The sequence below is a fragment of the Tachypleus tridentatus genome, chromosome 10, assembly GCF_004210375.1.
Source record: "Tachypleus tridentatus isolate NWPU-2018 chromosome 10, ASM421037v1, whole genome shotgun sequence".
Classification (NCBI taxonomy): domain Eukaryota; kingdom Metazoa; phylum Arthropoda; class Merostomata; order Xiphosura; family Limulidae; genus Tachypleus; species Tachypleus tridentatus.
The window spans coordinates 44,834,651-44,846,279 of record NC_134834.1 but is presented as its reverse complement, the minus strand read 5'-3'; positions in this window follow the sequence as shown (position 1 = coordinate 44,846,279).

Sequence of the window (11,629 nt, the reverse complement as noted above, 5' to 3'; positions counted from 1 at the left end):
TTTGTTTTTCATTGTGTATCAGTTTTAATATTGTGTAATATTTATTATTTATTTTAATGTCAGGAATGTTCCTTTTTCTAAACCTCTGGAATATTTCCAACAAAAAACCTAAAAACCAAAATTTTAAACTATAAATTTAATGAATTAAAAATGACACTAAGCTATCTACTAAATACACCCTTTTCTTTCTACACTGTTATTAAATTACTAAGTATATTTTTTCTTTCTGTACTATGTAATTAACTAACCTGTCAAGTACCCCTTTTTCTTTCTATACTACCTAATTAATTTACCTACTGAGTATACATTCTTTCTGTACTACCTAATTAACTTACCTATTGAGTATACATTCTTCTTTCTGTACTACCTAATTAACTTACCTACTGAGTACACCTTTTTTATATACTACCTAACTAACTTACCCACTAAGTATACATTCTTCTTTCTATACTACCTAATTCCCCTTGGTGTGGATTCCTGTATTTGGTGAGTGGACCTTCGGGGGAAGGTTCTGTTCTTTTAGTTTACCTCCTCTGGGATCTAAATATCTACCCACATGTTTCCTGTGCATGGCAATTCGTGAAGGGAGGAGAGGATCCTGGTGGTTGAGGGATTCAACCCTAACACACCACTTTGGCCTTGAATTCCTGTAGAGGGGCAGCTTTGGGGTGGCCCCCTTGGGTCAATCAGCTGGTCCACTTGGGCTAGGGTCAACCAAGTACCAGTGTTGGATGTTCTCAACAGGTGTTGTGGACATTATATCTGATGTTGGTGTTTGGGTATAGTGCTCACAAAACCCTGGCATTGCTGCAGTGTTATTGTTTTACATTGTAGGGCTCCATGGTGGGTGGGGTCAGTGGGCACCAAAATTTCCTTTTTTTATTATGGATCCTCCAAATAAAAACTTACATAAAATAGTGTAAAAACAGTCCATGGATAAAAGACCACATCTTGAAGATTCTGAGCAGCTATCTTCATCTGTAACACCTGTTGTACCTCATTTTCTTATCCTACATTCTCTTTCAGACAAACATTTAGGGCAAATGTCTCCCTTTTTAATTCAGAAGGGACTAGAGGAACTTTCTGGCTCTCCAAAGTCAATAAAGAAGCTTTGACTTTGTGACATATTGGTGGAAACATCCACATCTCAACACAATGAACTTCTCTTGCATTCGAAGGCAATTGGGGATATACCTATTAAGGTTAAACCTCATGATACTTTGAATTCATCACAAGGAGTTATTGTTGAGAGGGATTTGAAGAACATCCCTGAGTCAGAAATTCTCGCTTGTTCTCCACCCAAGGAGTTTCTGCAGTGAGGTGTATCTCCACTCTGAAAGACGGAATTATGATGCCAACCAATATCCTCATTCTGACATTTACATCATCACCTCCACCCGCCACCATCAAGGCATGTTATCTTAATTGCAGGGTATGGTCATACATTCCAAACCTTCACTGATGTTTCTAGTGTCAATGGTTTGGTCACTCAAAGATATCACGTCTTGGTTCCTTGACGTGTGCTTGTTGGGGTGGCAAGGACCACAATGCCTATGAGTGTGAAATGGACCCTCATTGCATTAATTGCAATGGCTCTCACCTGCTCTACTTTAGTTCTTTCCTTAAATGGGTGGAAGAAAAAGAGGTGCAGTGCTTGAAAACGGTTCATAACATTACATATCCTGAGGCTCAAAAGTTGCTGTTCACCATTTCATCTCAGATGTATGCTGCTGCAATTCATTCCACTACTACAGAGGGAGTGCAGAGAGTCTCTCTGTGCCTACAAAAGAATTGCTCTAAAAAAAAATGAAAAGTTTTGACTTCCATGGTTATAAAAGTTGATGAATCAACTTCAACACCCATCTCCTCTCTTTACATACATTCTAACAAATCCTAAGATTCACTTCCTTTGATTTTATGGTACAAACATCTCCTCTGATACATCTTCTCCCACCCCAAGATGCAAAATGATCATTTGTTCACGTCCTCATTCACTGAAATCCTCTTCCAGCAGCAAAGACCTGCCCAATCGACCTAGGGCAGGATGCATAGAGGTTGATAGACCTCATTCGAATAAAGACAGTAAAGAAAAAAGGTGTGGTCACAAACAGAAGGGTTCTCCACCCAATTCGCTTACACGTAAATAAAAATGGGCAATTTGATACAATGGAACTGTCCAGGTTTACGTTCTAATCTGGATGACATCAAAACACTCATTTCTTTCGACCATCTTATATGCCTTTCCTTACAGGAAACATTTCTAAAACCTGTTGATACAGTCACCTTTTGGCAGTTTTCTGTTTACAGAAATGACAGGCTTTGTGATGGACAAGTGCATAGAGGGGTGGCACTGTTGGTTCATCAGCATGTGCCCACCCTGTCTTTGCCACTCGACACACCCTTGGAGGCTGTAGCCATCCATGTTTTTTTGGTTCATACCATCACTGTTTGTTCTCTCTACTTGTCACCTGGAGAGACATTTGATCAATAAGACCTTGATGCTCTCATTAAACAATTGCCATCTTCCTTTTTAATCCTGAGGAACTTTAATGGACATCATTTCCTCTGGGGTGTGCTGTTATTGATAGGAGGGGGTCGTTCTGTAGAGTGTATGCTCTCTGATCACAACCTTTCTCTTTTCAATACTGGTTCTTCTACTTATTTTCATGCACCTAGTCAGTCTTTTACTACTATTGATCTCTCAATTTGCTCCCCTTCATTATTCTCCCATTTTTCATGGAGGGTTGACAATAATCCATGATACAGTGATCATTTTCCTATAATTTTGGGAGAGACTGGCCAAGGTCAATGCCACCTAACTTGCATGCCCCGCTGGAAGCTGAATCATGCAAACTAGCCCTCTTTCACTGCTCACACAGAACTTGATCCTGCTATCGTCTGTAAGCCATCAGTAGACAACTGTGTGGCAGCAGTAACTGACTGTATTATACAAACAGGTGCTCATTGTATTCCTAAAACCTCGACAAGATATCCTTGTCTCTGGTGGAATCCTGCCTGCCACATGGCACAGAAGGCTCAAAAACGGGTCTGGGATACTTTCCATAGATATCCCACACTCACAAACTGAATCACTTTCCTGTAGGTCCACACACATGCTCTGTGGGTAAGACGTCAAAGCCAGAGGGAATCTTGGATTAAGTTCACAACCAGCATATCTTCTACCACCATTTCCAAAGTCATATGGGACAAGACTCGAAAGATCAGTGGGCAATATAGTTCTGTTACCCTTTCAATCTTGCTCTCTGATGGCCAGGAAGTAGCTGATACCTGGAGCATTGCCGATACTCTAGGTGAAAGCTTTTGCTGGGTATCTAGCACTTCTGCTTCTTCCTTCACCTTCTTAGCCATCAAAACTCAGGCAGAGCAATCACCTCTTTCATTTTCAAGCTGATTGTCTCTTTGACTATAATCTTTCCTTTATGCTGGTGGAACTCGAACTGGCCCATTGTCAGTTAGACCTGATGATGTACACTATGAAATGCTGCGCCATCTATCTCCTTGCTATTATTCTGATTGTTTTTTAACTGGATCTGGCAGGAGAATGTTTTTCTTAATGCTTGGCACCAGCTATTGTTCTACCTCAGTGATGTCGAGAAACCCACTTGTTGAGAAATTTATATGCAAAAACGGCTCGTTTGGATTGAGAAAATATTTTACATAGAAGAGCGAACAACGTTTCGACCTTCTTCGGTACCTTTTATACCTATATTAAAATAATAAAATAAATAAAATTATATATTCAAACATCTAACACCGCCCTCTACATTCCGACACTCACTTACACAACCCCTTTCAAACATGTGGTCAGCTTCCGGTCAGTTACCTCTTTCTTTGTGAACCTGACGATGACCGAAGAAGGTCGAAACGTTGTTCGCTCTTCTATGTAAAATATTTTCTCAACCCAAACGAGCCGTGTTTGCGTATAAATATTGTTCTACCTTTCTATCCAATTGCTTTGACGAACTGTTTCTGTAAGACCTTAGAGAGGATGGTTAATGCTCGTCTTGTTTCTTTCCTTGAATCAAACAACCTCCTTTCACCCACCCAGTGTGGGTTCCGAAGACAGTGTTCCACTGTGAACCACCTGATTCGACTTGAAACGTCAATCAGAGAAGCCTTCCTCAAATTATAACATTTTGTATCAACATTCTTTGACATTGGGAAGGCCTGTGATACAACATGGAGGTATGGCATTTTGCAAGACTTCCATATATATGGGCTAATTTATCATTTGCTCGTTTTTATTAAAAACATTTAATGAACAGGAGATTCCTAGTTCGTGTGGGTTCGACACTTTCCCATTTTTTTCTGCAGGAACTTTGAGTCTCTCAGGTCTGTGTTTTCAGTGTCAGAAAGTCCTTTTCAATTTTTGTTACTGTAGTTTTTCTCTTAACGTTGTAAACTAGATGTAAACATTGGTTTTATGCTATTTATATGTTTTTTAAAACCTTGTTTTGTTTTACCTTAATTTCATTTTATGAATTTCACTAAATTGACTTTAATTTTAGCTTTTCACCACATTTTTGGTGCAGATTACCTAGCTGCTTTGTGCCATAAAACACCAAATCAACTAATCAACCAACTTACCTACTAAGTGTACATTCTTCTTTCTATACTACCTAACAAATCTACCTACTAAGTGTGCATTCTTCTTTCTATACTACCTAACAAACCTACTTACTAAGTGTGCCTTCTTCTTTCTATACTACCTAATTAACGTACCTACTAAGTGTACATTCTTCTTTTTTATATTACCTAATTAACCTACCTACTAACTATACCCTCTTCTTTCTATACTACGTAATTAACTTACCTTCTAAGTATACCCTCTTCTTTCTATACTACCTGATTAACTTACCTACTAAGTATACACTTTTTATATACTACCTAATTAACTTACCTATATTTTTTCGATCTATATTATCTAATCAACCTAACTACACCTTTTCTTTTGTTTAATGTTCAATTACTTTACCTACCACGTACATTTTTCTATGCTATGTAAATAATCTACCAGCTGAGCACACCTTGTTTCTTTATTTATCATGTAACTAACCATCGTACATTAATTGCTTTTCTTTTTCTTTATTGTGTAACTATAAGGAGAACCTTTTTCTATATATAATAGCCTGCCAACTGAGCAACTATTTTTGTCATATGTAACCTACGTATTAAAGAAACCTTTTTCTTTTTTATTATATCACCAACCTACCTCATACATATGCCTTTTTGTCTTATACTACATGATTAATCGTTCTACCAAATATTCCTTTTTCGTTCTATACTGTGTAACAGTTTCGTTAACGTGAAGATGACCTAAGAAAGTTGAAACGTTGTTCTCTACTTTATTAGTAGAAGTGTTAATACCTATTTCAGCCGTCCTAAGATACATTGTTACTTCAAGTGGGTTTCTCGTCATCATGAAAAAAGAAAAGTTTTTTGACATTTAACGCGGTACACGTACAAACATGAACGAAACTGAAGAAACAGACCGTAAGTCGAATTAAACAGTTCTGTAGAAGCTGTCGTCCGAGTATGGTTGAGTTAATGCTGTATCGTTTATCCATAAAAGTTTTTAGTTGATTTCTTTGGGAAAGGTAAATGCTCAAAGTGGTTGGTGGTTAAGGGTTTCGAGTACTTGTATCACGAAATGTATGAATTCATGTTTCCGATGTTTCTGAAATAATACTGATTTCGAAAATAGCGAAATTTTGGTTTTTGGAAATATCTGGTTACTGTGTGTCTGCGGATTCACACTGCTAAAAACAGTGTTTCGATACCCATGGAGAGCAGAGCATAGATAGTCAACTGTGTAGTTTTGTGCTTAATTCTAAACAAAGAATACTGGGGTGGTTATACTTTCTTGAACATTCTCTAGATTGTCTGATTTGTTAGGTTCCAGGTGTATAAACAGGAAGTGTTATTATAACAGCTCTGAGTTGGGCGGACTACAGTTTACTGAATAGATTATCTCTCATGTTGAAGGTTACGGAATATTGCAGCTTGTGTTCGAGATGATAGAATTGGCATTACACCTTATTGCGTGATTGCCGATTTTAAGTAGATAACTAATTCTTTTATGATTTTTTTCCATTGAAGAGTGCTTTTGAATGATATTCCTATAAAGCTAAGTTTTCTGATAAATTTGATTTGGTATTGTATTTGTGTAAGTTTCCTTTATCAGTTTGTTTTTTGTTCCTTTTTAATGTTTTATAGAATATGATAGCTTTGGTTTAGGAAGAGCTAAGGATGACGCACCACGTGACTACATGGTCCAGCGTGCGCTTAACTTTGTTGATAGCAAGGAGGGGTCTCTCGACGTGCTCCAGACTGCAACATCATTTGCAAATACAGGACGTTGAAGCTTCATGAAATTCTGGAAAGTTAATGTTTACAAAAATGACACAAATCAGTGGCCCAAGTGCGGATCCTTGCAGGGCTCCTGTCTTTTGGGTAAAAGTTGAGATTTTGCTGTTGATTCGGCTGGTCTGACCATATGGTCCGTGCTTTATCTCTGCTTTCTGACCACGTTTTGTAAATTTGTTTAAAGGTTTTTAGATTCTAGATAAAAGAGCAAACTGGTTGCGATTATTTTTTTCTAATAGTTTACCTAAAGCGTGTAAGAGGCTTATTATTAGGATCTACCCTTCCTCTTTTGAGCTCGGCTATTGTAATTGATCTGGACTGTAGATTAAAGAAAATTGGGTCATGGCTATTGGTGACGTTTTCGTGTAAATAGAAGTTGTTTTTGTGTGGTATACTATAGCTAAATCTATAATGTTTTATGATTTGTTACGGATAGCATCAACTGGTGTTGTATTGCTGAGTATAACTATATTGTTATATTAAATGATAGTGTACAAGAAATGATCTTTGACATTCGATAATTAAAGTCCGCGGGCTTTGCATTTAAATCTCGTAGAATTATTATATGTTTGTTATTCTCTGTAATTTATTTGAAAGGGTGAAATATGTAAGGTTTTCGATGGGGAAAAATGGGCAGCAAGGAAAGTAATAAAGAATTATCTTTCATGTGGATGTGAGTTGTTAGTGCTTGTGTGTAGAAGAGTTACTTTTAAACCAGTTTTATAGAGAAGTAGAATGCCTTTTCTAAGGTTTGGGGGAAGAACTTGGTGTAATAGTTAGGGAACTTAAAATTACTGTTCTGGTTTTAAAAGTTTTTTGATAGTGATTATATCAGTTAGTTTTATTACTAAGATTAAAAATTTCACATCTCTTTGTGTTGAAATCATCTTGAATATTTATTTGCAAACGTCTGAGCATTTTACCTTTTCCTGGAGCTAGGAGTTTGCATTTTCCATGTTGTTCTTTCCATGTTGGCTTTCAATCTTTCAGGCATTGTTGCAAGGACATTGAAGTAGAAGAAGGCTGCATGAGATGCATTTTCATTGATATCTTCAGGGGTGGTGGCCTCCTGTTTGATAATTTTGAGGATGAGATTGGTTATGAATGCTGCAGTACTGTCTGATGAGATGTTATTTTGAAGATTCATCTGAGTCACATCTATGTAGGATCTGTTGGATTTGGCTTCTCGTAATTTGCTGGTTATGTGTCATGGCTGGCTGGGTTGAATGGTGGACAGTGCTCTTTTGTTGAGTGAAAGTTGGTGGCGTGCACTGGGTGAATGGTCACTGTGATGGCTGTCCATTAGTGGTGGTCTGAGCATTATATAACCTCCAGAACGTGTTAATATTTCAGGCATTCTCAGTAACTAGTGAAATGTCGACCTCTGTAGCTGGCACGTGGATTCCTGGCGTTGTTGAGGACAGTTGGTGAAGGGGTGTTTGTCTCCTTATCAGATACATTTCATAAAAGACGTACTTATAGTCTTGGTGTTTCCATATTTTTGACAATGAAAGCACTGGGGTAGTGGAGGCAGTCTAGGCATGGCAGATTCAACTTGGTGGTACACGATCCAGAAGTTAAATCCGTTTTTAATTAGATCTCTGGCAGCTTTGTTGTCACTCATGAGTAGAATTAGTTGGTTAGTTCTGATGGATTTCATTCTTTCAATGTTCTTGATGGCAAGCCCTTAGGTTTTCAGTTTGTGGGAGATTTCATCTACAGTAATGTCAATTGATAATTGGTACACTTTTGAAAGTTGACTTAGACGCGAGACTGTCTCTGAGAATACGTACCTGTAGTTTCGAACCTTCAAAGGCTGATACTTCTCATGGCTTTAATATGTTGACATATTTTTTAGGGGCTTTATTATTAATGACTGTTCATTCCTTGGTTAGTCACCTGACATTAGTGAATTTTAACTCTGGGAATATACAGTGTAGTTAAGTTGCAATCTGTGGTTGCCTGTAGACGGCGGGTATTCCTTTGACGATCAAGACTGTTGGTGCTTGTCGTGATGGTACCTTTGCTGGAGACGTGTAGTTGGTACTGTTCTTGCACTGTTCAAGATGGTAGAGACATATTAGAGATGCAATTAACTTGATTAAACTTGAATCATGGCAAGTTGTTCTTTGGCTTGTGGTTTATTAGTAAATTTTGTTGCCATTCATCATGGGGTGGTTGACATAGGTTGGTTGGAGCTAGCATCTGTGTTAGTCTTAGGCTCTGTACCTGAGATCATGCTGCTGACTTTCCTCTTCCGTACCTTTATATTGTGAAAAAAGAATAGCTTGTTGTAAAAAGATTCAAGAGCTGAAAAGACGTCTAAAGGTCAGTGTGTCCTTTTCTTTCGTTGAGATGGGTATTTTGGATTAAAACGTCGGTGTTTAGAAATATGATGTTATTTTTGCCCTGCTCTGTTTCCTGTTTGTTTTTGGTTTTTTTACATTCTGAAATTGTTCAGTTGGTTCTTGGAGTAAATAATTATTTTCTGAACTGCCACTTCAAGCAGTATGGAAAAACCTTATAGAGTAGTCCGGAAAGGTTCTTCAAATTGTTTGTCGACTACAAGACATAAAGCTACCCGTCAAGCCTACTACAACTTTTGTGGATATGTTCAGCAGGGAAGATGCAGATAATGGCACGTACTGACATCAGGAGAACCAAACGACTCTTCCTCAACATTTATTACAACAATTAACAAATATAAACATTTACAATGCTAACAAATAAACAGCATTAATACTGAACAGGGCAAACAGAAGCTATAAGTGCAGATTACGATATAACAGAAAATGATGAACATATGCAGTTACTACATCAACAGAACTTAACACATTATGTATACAATACGTAAACCAATATAACATGCAGTCTTTGTCCATGTCTGATTGGAAATGTGTAAAGGGGGCTTAGGAAAAAGTAAATCCCCATGGAGTTTAATTTGTATTAAGTATTTGGATTATGTTAAAGGTAGATGTGTGTTTGTTCCATTATTCAGGTGTTTCAGCTAATTTCGTGATTTTCTCGATTGGGAGTTTCGATATTTAGGTTTTTCGTAATATGCTGTAGCTAGTTCTAGGAATATTTCTTTAGGTGTTTTGCAAAGGTTTCAGTGGAGCTCTTGCTTGTAAGTTAAAAGCTGTGGACACAGAATTGTTTATTTTGACTTTAGATTTTTTTCTGTTAAGAAGTTTCTGGGATTGTGTAGTGTTTCATTAACTCCTAACACGGGCTTGTTCGATTTGAACGACCACATGACGTCTTTATACTAGTCTTTATAGAATCAGTACTCTCGTCCCTGAGATATGTGTCTGTCAACGGTCATATTCAAACTCTCTGTTTCTTAACCTGAAGATGACCTAGGAAAGTCGAAACGTTGTTCTCTCCTTATCAATAAAAGTGTTAATACTCATACCAGCCGTTCTGAAATCCAAACTGTAAATCACTTTGGTCACGTGCAACTTACGTTACACAATCCAATTACATTACTTTCAAGCTATTGCAAACTACTCGTGTGCGTTTCTTGTGAAATATTTTTATTATAGTTTTAATTATTTTACCTGATATTAACTAATTTAAGTAATCAATATTTTTGCTTTATATGTTTATATAATCTGACTGACGTACATAATGGGCATGCATTTTTCTTCCTATACTGTTTTAGTAATCTATTTATTAAACACATCTTTTTTCGTTCCATAGTATGTAATTAACCTATCTACTAAAAATAGTTTATTTTTCTATACAATTTTACTGCCATACCTACAAATAGAGTTGTTTTTCTATACTATGTAACTTACCTACTATTTACTGAGATGTCACTAATATAGCTCTCGAGTAGCTTTGCGCGAAATTCAAACTAAAATCACTAATATTCCTTTTGGAGGAAGAGGTCAAATGTACCTGACCCTCCTGGGTAGTTAACATCAATACCCAAATACCGACACAGTGAAACTTGAAATTTATTTTCCCCTTTTCGCAGTGGAACCACTTAACCAAACTGTACGCCGCGGGATATTTCAAATTTTCGAGGAAAACGCAACGATATTGGCATCTGTAGGACACCGTGCGAATTACTAGCTCGAGATAGTTCACAATTTTAACATTAGATTGCGCTATATTCTTTCGATAACTTTCGAATTTTTGAGATTGTTTTTGTTTACTTATACTTTCGGTTACGCCAGTAACTTCTCGAACTTTCTCGTTTCTTAGATTTTGTATGTAAATACCTGTCGACTCTTCGGGTCTGTTGATAATGGAAAATGTGTTGAAAGTAGTGAACTTTATAAAACCTCGGCCACAGAAGGCAAGTTTTTGTGTTTTTTTTTTTAATTGTGTGAGGGTGTGGGATCTAAGCACAAATCTTTGTTGTACTACTGTAGCACGCAATGGTTCTTCCGTGGGAATGTATTGCCTCGTGTGTTTCAATTACGACAGGAACTCTACCCTTATCTCGAAGAAGAAGAACACGAATGTGCTAAAAACTTCTTGGATACTGTTTTTGTCAAAATTAGCATATTTGTGCGATCTCTTCGAAAAACTGAATGCATTGAATCTCTTTCTGTAGGGAAGCAACACAAACATTCTTAAACTCGCAGAGATTTCATCCTTCAGAAAAACATTACTACAACGGAGAAGAAAAATGAAGATGGTGGAAAAGTGTCTCCCCTCTTGCAGCAGTTTGTTACATCCAATAAAGTCGATTTGACTCACGAACTAAAATCTGTTTTTGAGGAGCACCTAACGCAGCTCAGTGACTGGTTTGAAAATTACTTTCCAGAAGATATGGAGAAGTATCCATGGATCCAAGATCCATTCAAAACTAAGGCTCCATGTGAATTTACATCTGCATAAGAAGAAATCTTATTAAGCTGTCTTGTGACAAGACTTTGAAAACAAATTTTGGTAGCATGGAACTAACTGAGTTTTGGATATCGGTAAAAGATGAATATCTGCTGCTAAATGCTAAAGTTCAGCAATCCTAATTCCATTTGCGACGTCATATCTCTTCAAAGTTGGGTTTTTGGCGGTTGCTGTGATAAAAAGTAAGTACCGCGCGAAAACCAACGTAAAACAGGAAAATGAGGATGGCGGTGTCCAATCTTATTCCAAGGTTTGAGAAGCTGTGCAGTGCCCAACCGGCGCACACGTTCCGTTAGTAATTGTGGTTATTTAAAAAAAATTAAAATTGTTTTTACTTTCAGTTTACATGTATTATTCTTTCAAACGGCTACTAGGTTTT